Genomic DNA, 12,152 nt, shown 5'->3' on the forward strand with positions numbered 1-12,152 from the left:
GTGTGTGTGTGTGTGTGTGTGTGTGTGTGTGTGTGTGTGTGTGTGTGTGTGTGTGTGTGTGTGTGTGTGACTTCCTGATCACAACTGTTTCTAACAACATCCTGGTCATAAAAGGGGTAATCTCCCCCACAGGTTCAATTCCTGTATTGGTTCACCATAAACAACACAGTAAAGCCATAAAAAGGGCAGGAAGCTTATCAAGCATCAAACAAACCTTCACAAGGATGTGCTTGTGATAAAACACGACAGCCCCCCCAGAACCTCGAGAGGCTGGGGAGGGGACAACACAGAGAAACAATGTAGAGATGGTAAGCATAAAAATGACAACATTTACCAATTCGCTTTAACATTATGGCTCGTGTAGGGGTGGCCAGACCATAACATAATTGTGATCCCTCCTCGAGTCCAAGCAGCACACAGTTCACACAATTTGATAAGAATTCTGTACAATGAGATGATTTAACACAAAAGAAGGAGCGGGCTATAACTTCGGGGTGGACCTAATGCCAAAACAACAAACAAAAGGAGCCTATCTAAACTTACCTACAAAAAGAATTAAACCAAATGACAGAAACTTACCTCCCTAACTAACAAAAACATCAAGTACGTTGTCTCCAGGTAGGTAGCCAATCCGCAGGAACCGTCTCCTGGATCCACCTATGATGGAAAAGCACCTGCACGCTTAAATTTGCATACGAGAGACAAGATTACGACAGCAGTCGTAACAACTTGTCTTCACTTTCTTTGGATCTCGTAAAAACAAACAGGCATTACAGTCGAATGCTTAATAATGTAAATAATGCAACACAACCATATCGACTTGTAGACGTGGTCGGGACGACCAACTGCTGAAGTTCAAACTGAGCATAAAGGCCATGAAAGGTTTTTTGTGCCTTTGAGCATGGCATGGCTTTTGGTGCCAGACAGGCTAGTCTGGGATCTTCCCACACGACCACATCGTATCCAGCAAGAGAAAATGTAAGAACAGAATAGTCAGACTGGTTCAAGCTGATAGGAAGGCAACCGTAACTCAGCTATAAAAGCAGCTTGCATTTGACTAACCCCAACTGGACAATAGAAGACTGGAAGATGCTGATGAGTCTCGGCACTGTGACTTTCCGATGGGAGGATCGGGATTTGAGCAACATGAAAGCATGAATCCGTCCTTTTACCAGTGCTTCAGGCTGGTTCAGGTGTGGGGGGAAATCTTCTCGCTACACATTGGACCCTTTAGTACCAACTGTTTTAAATGGCACAGCCTACCCGAGTGTTGCTGTCAGTCCCTTTATGACCACATTGTACACATGTTCTGATGACGTGCTGTCACATACTGTCATGTTCAAGAAACCAGTTTGAAATGATGTGAGCTGAGTTCACTGCACACAAACAGTCTCCACAGTCACCACATCTCAGTCCAATCGATAGTAAACATTTGGCATTGGTAGAGCAGTAAATTTGCATCTTGGCTGTAGAGTCAACAAATCTGAAGCAACTGTGTAACACCATCATGTCAATATGGACCAAAACCTCTGAGAAATGTTGACCTTGTTGAATTTATGCCCCAATAAATGAAGGCAGTTCTCAAGGCAAACTCAGTACTAACAAGATGTACCTAATAAAGTGGCAGGTGAGTGCATATCTACCAGTGTTCTTTAGGAAACAGCCCCTAGCTACTGTAAATTCTCAAATGGTTGAAGAAATGTTTCTATATGCAGGTCGGTGTGAGTATGATAGTTAGTGTGTAGACTCACACAGTGATGCCAAATGACAATTTAATTAAGATGGACAACATTTCTGTCCCAGTTTAACTTGCAAACCAATACAACAACCAACCTTTCTCATGTGGTGTGACTAAAAGCACCCACGGGAACACGGAGAGGAAGGAGTAAGGGTCTCAGAGGAAGGACGAATCAACAGGAAAGCACCTCTCATAGAAATGCTTGAAAATGTACTCCCCACTAGTCTAATTGTCTGAGTGTGTGCAGCTTAAATAAATATCTAAGTGGTGCGAAATGAGGAGATGGGAATCTCAGTAATAAGAAACTGAACCGGTGTCGTGCTCACAGTGAATGAAATCAACCACAGTGTAAGGTTAGCCCGTTACTCTGCTGATTTAAGGCTGAAGAAAAACTTTCAAGGATGCAAGCTGCCGGTTTTTCATTTTCATGTCACTCTGCTGAGCAAAACGGGCTGAGTCATGCAGTCTCCTCCATTTTCCTCTCTCTCTTGCTTGCGTCCTGGGATGTGAAGGGACTGATTACAGGCTAATCAGCTGTTTGGAATTTGGTTCTCATTTCTTGCAGCTGAGTAAAGTAAACGAGTGTTAAAAGAGAGAAACAGGATCAGGGGCAGGGAGAGGCTTTCATACTCTCAGTGTGCCAGCAAATAATTAAAACAATCCTAAAAGATGCCAAGAGGAGAAAGCAGAGAGTGTGAAGCAGGAGTAAATTGCTTTTCTTCCTGGTAATTACAGGTTTATGCTTTTCAACTGATGCAAAGAGCTGCTATTTTGCACCTTATTATGATAATAATATTTTCTTGCTCGATGCGTACGTTCGGCCGCACGTGTGCGCGTCACCGGTTTGGGCTGTGTTTTGCACTTTGCTCTGTTCCTGCTTAATAATGACAATGCAAACTGTTCATTCTTCGAGTTTCAGGCCACCATCTCTCTGCGCACACTCTGCTGTTGCTGTTAAATCGACACAGTGGGCCTTTGTTCAGTATACTCTGTGGAGCGTCTGCAGTTGTTCAGTGGAACTGGCACAGAGCCTCCTCGAGACTTCACCTGGCTCACAGCAGACGGCAGTGAGCGGGCTGGAAAAAAAGCTTTGATGCTTTTCTGGTTCTGCAAAGGGAAAGTCAGAGGTAGGCTGAGTATTCATATTCAGTCACATACTTGCTGGGTCTGATTTAAGCCAGGATTCAGTGTTCCTGGATCTGCAGCCACACCGGGAAAAGGCAGAGCAAAAAAGCATGTAATGAAAGACGAAGAGTGGCTCCGTTTACTTCAACAATGAGATCTGTTTTGTTCTTTGTCCATCTGTGCTGAACTGCTTTCATCAAGTTGTTGTCACATCGAACACGTTTAATTTATCAGTGGTGATCAGCAGAGATGGGCAGTAACGCATTACTGTAATCCGATTACTTTTTTCAAGTAACAAGTAAAGTAAGGGATTACTATTGCAAAAACGGTAATTAGATTACAGTTACTTTCCCGTAGGAACGCTGCGTTACTGCGTTACTGAAACTGTGATCTTTTGCGAGAATGTCTCATGACAGTGACGTAAGCGAGTGCGACGTTCGTGACAACAGCTGTGTGCAGATCAACAATGGATCATATATCGAGTGCAGAGAGAGTATGAGCGTGCAGCGTTTAAAGCGTGGAAGTACTGACCTTACTTTGAGTTTGATTCCATAAAAAGTGACAAAAACATTAGTGTCCGTTGTGCGTGGGAAGAAAACTTCTTTTTACAGCGAAAAAACCCCTAAACCTCCAACAAGCACCAAGTAGCTACGAGGTAATGGGAAACTCACAGAGAAACTCGCGGATTCTTCCACTGACCGCGGCACACCTGCACCAGGGTAAACCTCCGCCTACCACACTCCTGCTTTACAGGTGAAAATAGAGCAACAGGACCGCTGAGTCTTTGACTTTATTTATTGTGTGGATGCCTTAGGCATCCACACTATTCTCAGCAGCTTCTATGTCATCTCTTGTGTTGGAGTGCCCTCTTGTGGCGCCTTTTGGGTAGTGCCTTATCAGCACAATACTCAGCCTCTTCTGCTCATTCCAGCACAATTGTCAGTCTCTCCACCTCTTCTCTGCGAGAAAGAGTTTGGCGCAGTGAGATGAGTACCTGCCTTGAGTACCAGAAGGGCCAGGTTCGAATCCTGCTCAGGGCAACATTTTTTTTCAACTTTTTCAGCTTTTTTCAGCAGACATATTCAGCGTTAAGGCATCCACACAGCATTTTCGCAGGAAATGCAAATTTTTCTAGTTTTCTGCTGTGTTTTACTTGCATCTATTTGAAAGACTGAGTGTAAACACAAAAAATATTTTATTTTATGTTCTGGAATCTGCAGAAAATAGGTTTAAATGTTAAACAAATTTCTTCCAGTCAGAGAATGTTGCAGATAATTAAATTTTTGCTTGATGCATAAAGTTAAAAGATTAAAACTAATAAAACAAGTTTTAAAAAGAGACTTTTCCATTTGATTACATTTTGTATGATGGATTATGCAGAAAAAGTAGAATTGGGCTGAAAGATCTATCGCTTTATCACCTCTTCAGGTTGTAAATCGTGTTTTTAAAAAGTAACTAAGTAATTAATTACTTTTGAAAATAAGTAATCAGTAAAGTAACGGGATTACTTTTTTGGGGAAGTAATCAGTAATTAGTTACTGATTACTTTTTTCAAGTAACTTGACCAACACTGGTGATCAGTAGCTTTTGCTAGTGTAAAAGTAAAAATAATATCCACAACAGTAAATGGGTGATACTCACAGATGTTCCACGATGCAGTAGCTTTCTATGTTTTCACTCGAGACGGTTTCTCACGACTGCCAATGAAACTTCTCACCACATCCTAAAAAGAAACACCTTCTCACCTTTTACACCAAGTTGCTTTGCTCACACACGCAAAGACAAAGCTGAATCTGTTTGATTGATGCGACACATGCCAGCTTTTCTCTGGTCCTGCCACATTCATTTCCTCTGCATGGACCCGCTGCACTGTGCTGATACAGAGCAGAAATATGAACAGGTGTGACATGGGTAATTTGTTCACATGGCCTAGAGCAGTAGTTGGCCAAAACTGGGCAGCTCAGCTCAGTTTAGAGTTGAAATCCAGCTCGCAGCGACTGACCGAGGTCTCTGTAGGCGACCCCAAAGAAATCACTCATGTTTTGAGAACAATGGCTCCAAAGCCAAATTCCCTCTCTCGCTCTCTCGCTCCGTCCTTGTGTCTCAAAGAAATGTTAAAAGGAAATTTAATATATCTCATTAAAAGTAATGCAAATGTTTGTTGAACTCTGGTTTCACTTACAATAAATCAGGTCAGTTCAACACTCGATGTGTAATGCTTTGTGACTAAATGGCCTGTATCCACATTTTTAAAGTAACCTGAGAAATCAAATGAAAGCAGGACAAACCTTCACCCAACTGTCCTCACAGCTTCAAGCAGCTTCAAGCAGCTCTTCAGCACAGTGTTCAAACTGGATTTATGCTTTACACAAAGGGATTTAGGTGAGTCCCACCATAAATACCTGTTGTGCTGATCCATCGTCCAGGCGTTATATCCGCTACCACAGCACTAAATGGGTGTATTCTACAAGATTAGGTGTTATTTAGTTACTAAACTGCAATGCATATAAAAGTGATATTCAGACTATAATCATAATGCAGAAAAGGGCTATTAGATTAATAAATCATGAGGGGTATAGGGCTCACACAAATGAACTCTCTATTAAGACACAAGCCAGGATCTGGTGAAGTTTAAAACAGTGCAAATAATATATAAGGCAAGGCAAAACAACTGCATGGAATGATGTTATGAAATGTTGGTGAATGTATATGTTTGAAATAAAAATGAACTGAACTGAAAACTACACACGAACTTTTTTTCCCATCAGAATGTTAGAAATTCAGTATTCACATAAATCGGCCTCTACATACAACAAAGCTTGTAGGAGGAATGCAAATTTCTAGTGGATTTACAGATAAAGCAACTGTGACAGAGCTCTGGAGTCCATGCATATACTTCAGGCCAAGGCAGAGTATATCCATGCATAATGCAGAGTCCGGTTTTCACAGATCTGTTTTATTGTTTTGCTCTGTTTTTGTCCCAAATGGTCAGGAAGTCTGCAGATGTCATACACAGTGATGTCTGTATAAACTTTGCTTAAATGCCTCACCAGCATGCAGACCAGCACAGAAGGTTAATCCGTGTTAGTGCCGTCTCTGAAGATTTGAAGGTCCAACAACAGGGTAGTGTCAGAAGCCCAACAGGTTGGGGCCAGACTGGTGGTGCTGGGTCACAGTTCTTACCTGAATTGGAATTTATTGAGATCTTTGGTTATAGCCATAGTTGTCTGACTCGTCCCAGATCACCATTGCAGAAGCAACAGAGCCAGCAATCCAGAAGGGCGAGAATTTGTTTTCCTGATGCACTTACACACAGTTTCGGTCTCACGTGTCCCCGTCTTATCGCCATCCTTGATCCCTCTTCTTATCTCACCTTCCCTTTTTCTTTCCTTCTCCTCTCGCTTTGCAAAACCGCAGATTTGGATGAAGCGTACAGTTGCCGTAGCCAAACGCAAGCCGGAACAACCTCTAGTTCTACTGCTTCCCTTGATTGATGTTCTCATATCGGTCGCTCGCACACATACTCAGCGGCTCTCAGATAGAAACAGACTATTAGCATTGGCTCTGTGCCGTCTCCATTCTCACAGTAAGTTAGACTCAAATCAGAAGAAGGTCTCGTTGGCAGAGGAGAAAGAAGAAAATGATAGAGAGACAGATAAAGACAGTGAGCTAAAGTTAGTGCCAGCTCAGAGTCCAGACAGGAAGAAGAAGATGGAAACAAACGAATGAGACAAGTGCATAATAGTGTTTACTGTGAAATGCTGTCATTGCCAGCCGAGTGTATTACTATACATCCATCTAAGTTGCAGTGCACAAAACTGAAACTGTGCTCGTGTGTTGTGCATGAGAAATTAAAATTGGCTGTGATGGTTGCAAACACTGAAGTCAGAGTCGTAACAGAGTATCGCAGGAGTGCAAAATGGTCAGTTTATCGAGCGACCCAGTAAAGCAGAGGTGCGTGACCCTCTCCTCTCCACGTGCACACATCCTGCAAGAGTTTAAATATTTAAATTGGATGCATTTCCCTTTTCCTCACATAGCCTTATCATTATACTTTAAAGACCCATGAGATCACCTGGGAACCATATATTGTGTTATTTGACTCTGATCTGTGTCTCATTATGCATCGCTATCTTCTTCTTACTGTTGGGCATTTTCATCAGGAAAACAGTATTTTAGCTTCCAGCCTTTCCGCCGCCCCTACCTGGATTCATTATGTGTCTTTGAACAGCTCAGACCTCTGAATATGAATGACGCCTGCATCGCTCTGATACAGGTGAGTAGTTTATTTGATTATTCAAGGAAGTAAACAAATTACCATGTAAGGATGAAAAAAGATGACTGAATAAACACTGGCATGAGCATATTAGCATGTTTTTTTCATCACCTGCTCAAAGACAGTCCTTAGATTATCTGAACACAGAAGAATATGCAACAACGACTTTAACCCTTACAACCAGTGTGAGGCAAATTTGACCCGATTGGATCTGACCGCAGGAACATTTCACTAAAGTTCACCCATTTAGTCTAAAATGTGGTGAGTTTTCACAACAATTGTATAGAGAAAAAAGACTATGAGGGCGCGTGCTTTTTCCTTTCGTGCCCCATTTTTGTGGAACAACCTCCCTGAAGATATTAGGCAGGCATGCTGTGTGGAGGGTTTTAAAGCTAAGTTAAAGATCCACTTGTTCCTGATCCTATGTGTCGTAATTCCATGCCAGTTTTTACTGGTTCTATCAGTTTTTAAATTGTCTTGTTTTTTTCTGTATTGCTTTATTTATTTTTTTCTTCAAATAGCTCCTCAGCATATTATCATTATTATTGTTGTTGTTGTTGTTGCTTTTGTTAATTTAGTGGCTAGCATTGTCACCTCACAGTTGAAAGACTTCTGGTGGATTATACAATTATAAAATCACCTGAGATGCCAGTGTGGGAAATACAGACACACATGTTTCCATCCATCCTCTTTCCGGATCGCTGGAGCCTATCTTAGGCTTGTCTTAGGGCAAGAGGCAGGTACACCCTGGACAGGGCTAACACATGTGCAGGAAGCAAACATGGGAGTACATGCAGCCTGATGGTGGAATTGAACTCAGGACCTTCTTGCAGTGAGGCAACAGTGCTACCACCGTGATGCTCCTGTTTCCTGCCGTCACTTTAAGTACATATACTAATTTGCAGTAATCAAGTTTTAGGCTCCAAGTGTTAATTAATATGGAGATTCTCATTATAATTATGAATGATCGTTCTGAGGATGATACAGAACTAAAGGCAGCGTTTCATGGCTGTAATAATGTTTGTATAATGAATCCCAGCAGCTTCGGATGCTCCTGGCAGTTTCACTCTCAAAATCTAAATTTGTGAAAGCAGATGTTTTCTGCAGAAACATGTTTTACCTCAAATATCGACTTCCCTATTTTGTGAAACACTGATTAATGAATAATTATCCTTTTTTTTATGTCAGATAGTTTTAATCCTGAATTGATCAGTACTTCAAAATTTGTTGAGATGTATTATGAAGGAATTGTTGAACCATACTGTGAGGGTGTAGAATATGAAGAGTATGTAAGGGTTAAACTAAAAAGACGTAGAACTCAATGGATTAAAAGCAGGAAGGGCTGAAACTTCAATGCCAGGAATACGAAGCTAATCTAGTAAATGGGAAGTGTTCTGCTAGAGAGCGATTGGCTGTTTAAATGCAGGCGATGAAGAAAAAAGGCAGAAAACTGAAGTAAAATGAAATGCTTTCTATGTATGAAAGCAATGTTGTTGTTTTTTCAAATAAAACAGTCATAAGAACAGAAATTATAAGAATATCCTAAATGACAGTGGTGCACATTCTACAAAGGGAGGAGAGAGCCTAGATATTCATTACGTTACTGTAAAACCAACACAGGCTCAGCAGGAAAACAGTCTCAGCTTTAAGGGGAAACAGATGAATTCAGCGTATGCTTTGAGAGTTTCATGTGGATTCTAATCTAATCTTTTAGTCTCAGTAGAGCAGGCAGCTGTTTTCAGTAAACAATCTCTCATAAGCGCTGCATAAAATGGCAGAGAAACAAAGTTAGCTTCAAAGTTGGTGAAGATATTTAGCTGCGAAACAGCAGAGGTTTCCCTCAGTGGGGGGATAGTGGGGTAAAAGGTCACCATGTCCAATTGTGACTAACTCGTTATGGAGTTTTGTCCCTGGGTGGCAAGCAGTTAATGTTGTTTAAAGTTTAGGAAACTTTAAATTAAGGAGCGGTCAAACTCATTATTAAAGGCATACTACTGCACCCCGTGACCCTGAATCCTCCCTTAGTTATCCTGCAATAGGTGTAGGCTGCTGCGGATTCCCATGATGCACTGGGTGTTTCTTCTTCACTCACTATGTGTTAATAGTACTCTCTGCAGATGGCCCCGCCCCTCCCTGAGCCTGGTTCTGCCGGAGGTTTCTTCCTGTTACAAGGGAGTTTTTCCTTCCCACTGTCACCAAAGTGTTTGCTCATAGGGGCTCATAGGTCATAGGTTTTTCTCTGTATGTATTATTGTAGAGTCGACCTTACAATATAAAGATTTGGTGCTGTATAAATAAAATGGGATTGAATTATTAAAGCCATACTACTAAACCTGTGAAAACTGTTGTGTGATATCCTCACGGGGTTTAAAGGGAGCTTCCCTTTGTCTGATTTAGGACACTTACTTAGGAAACAGGAAAAGACCAACAAAAATGCTTTTAGTTGGAGTAAAAATGTAGATTAAGGTTCTTGAAACTTCACACATCAGGGACTAAAATCACTGCTGTTTTTTCCGTCTGCCTGCACGAGTTCTGCAACTTTTTGCAAGTGAAGTACTAAATCGCTAGAGAACCTATTCAGGCTACAAAAGGGTTTGTTTTATGTGTAACTATAGTTTGAATGTTCACAGGGGACCAGGACAGGCATCTTACACCCAGCTCTGTTCTACCAACATCACCCTACTTCCATATAATTACTTATTCTTTGCAAAGAAAAAAACATGGAGCCTTCCGATGCATGCTTTATGTTGTAAAAGTTCAGATTTGCCTTCCTAACTTCAAAAATGCTTACATGAGCAAGTAATCATGAGATATTTAAACAAGTGTTGATACTGAGCAAGTATACTCATAGAACCAGTTACGCCAGTCGGCTTTTTCAGTGTTGTTTTGTTTCGTTTTAATGCAGAATTATCAGCCTATGTTGTTAATAGTTTAATCCTCTATTACATGTTTTTAGTTACCTGTAAATTGTATGGATATGCTTGTGTTTATATGGCCAACAAAATGAGTTGAAAACATAATAATCTCAATATTTGCGTAATACTGGGTCTAATTCAGAGAATATGCATTTATAACCTTGCTTGGAAAACGGACCCCAAAACCTCATGTGTATTTAAAAAAGGGATTTACACGAACAACTAGACTAAATTACTCAGAACTGGTGCCAGCAACATTTCTTAGGCTACTTAAGTCTAAAAGAAACAAGAGAAACAACCTGAATTTATGCAAACGATGTTCTTTCAGAGCACTTGCGAGTCAGCTTTCATCTTCTCTCTAAATTAGCTCTTATTGCAAATTGTCTCTCTTATTCTGTGTATCCCACCCACACCTGCTATTGACACAAACATAATCACAGATGCACACAATGTATGCCAGCATTTTGCTCCTGTTGTAACTGGATTACAAGTGGGTGGCAATCCTCTTTCTCCCCCCTCCGCGCTTCCGTAACGCTTTGAGTTGTCTGGGAAAACTGAGGATCCTGGCTCACATCTCACATCGGACTTTTCGAAAGAGCTCATCTCTCACACGTTCACCGCAGCGACAGTGGATCTCTAACTTCAGATTAGGATTTAGGGAAGAGCTGTCAAACTTTTTTGTTGTGTATTGTTTAAGACATTTTAGATTTCAAAAGCCAGCTTGTCTTATGATTGCTACCATACGCATATTTTATGGATGACTCACTTTTTAAACCCCTTGTAGTCTGATTGTCTTTCGTGTGTCCGGCCCTGGATCGCTTCTAGTAGGACAATCGGACAATTGCAGCCGACTCCTAACATCCCAACCTGTGTGCGCTCTTACAGCGAAGGACGATTCCTCACCGAAACATTCCCAAAGCCATAGCAGGTCAGAGAAGCCCCTGAGGGTGCAGCAGAAAGAGTCACACTGTGGACCTATTGATGCTTTACTTTCTGCAACTCTAGTGAAATCTGAACAAATCACCTTGCTGTCCTAGAAGTTATTTCACAATAAACGCAGGATGTTGTGCATCTATAGGTCATTTTTGCTTTAAACTGTGTGTTTTACCTTATGTTGAAGTGTGTGTGTGCGCGCTGAGCTAAATGAGGACACGTGCAGCGTTGTGTGTGTGGTCTGTCTCGTTTGTTGACTGATTTGTTTGGACCTTTTCTGGTTTTGGAGATAAACACGTTGAAGCAGATATGAATATTCCTAATGGCTTTTTAATGTCTTTCTAATTTGCCCTTTAAAGGGCTCTAATGGACTGTCCCCATGTTTGCACAGAGAGGAAAAAACAATGGCTCTGACTCATTTGGTGGTTACCTTTGAGCCTGCACTAAAGCAGACAATATCATTACAGTCCTTTAGAGCTCCTCCTGTAGGAAGAAACATAGTACCGTCACACTTTACACCAAGTGTTTGTGTAGCAGCGCACATTTAAAAGGGCTTCCTGGGGTCCCAGCTCTGGAATAAATGTGTTTCTGCGTGTTGAATGAAAATATCCGTTAGTTTACCAAGTGAGGAATTTTTGTTTTATTCCAATCGGGTAGCAGGTATGAAAGATCACAGAGAATCGATCTTGATGACTCTGAGCACGTTACTGTGGATGTTTTGGTGATTTTCACGAGCTCAGTTGCTTCTCAGTAAAACTTTAACTTCTTCTCTACCAAATTCACACTTTTTTGCCATTTCTATCCAATAATAGAAATAATAGAAATAATGTGACATCAGTCACATTATTTCTATCCGATAATGTGACTGATGTCATCGCACTAGGCAGGCAGCTGTGCAAAAATGCTTATACGTTTAACAACAAATACCCTCCCGACATTGTTGTGTACATGTTCACGTGTGTGCATTTCACTGTCGCAATGCAGCGATGATGAAAAACTGATGCAAGACACAAACCAGAGCATGTGTCTAAAACTGCAGTCGGTGACGGCGAGAGAGACATATGGAGGTTAATAACCTGTCAGCCCAGCTCTGTAACAGTGGAGAAGTTGGCCTAATGAATCATGTGGCTCTTCAGTGTGTTTAACAAGCGTGTGTGTGTGTGTG

At 41.3% G+C, this 12,152-nt stretch overlaps 1 protein-coding gene across 2 annotated transcripts in view; it reads left to right on the forward strand.

The window, feature by feature from the left end:
- Positions 1-12,152, forward strand: part of cdh13 (cadherin 13, H-cadherin (heart)) — a 382,609-nt gene that overhangs the window by 329,738 nt on the left and 40,719 nt on the right. The window lies entirely within an intron of this gene.

The sequence above is a fragment of the Pundamilia nyererei genome, unplaced genomic scaffold, assembly GCF_000239375.1.
Source record: "Pundamilia nyererei isolate P.nyererei 1_Seehausen unplaced genomic scaffold, PunNye1.0 scaffold00060, whole genome shotgun sequence".
NCBI lineage: Eukaryota > Metazoa > Chordata > Actinopteri > Cichliformes > Cichlidae > Pundamilia > Pundamilia nyererei.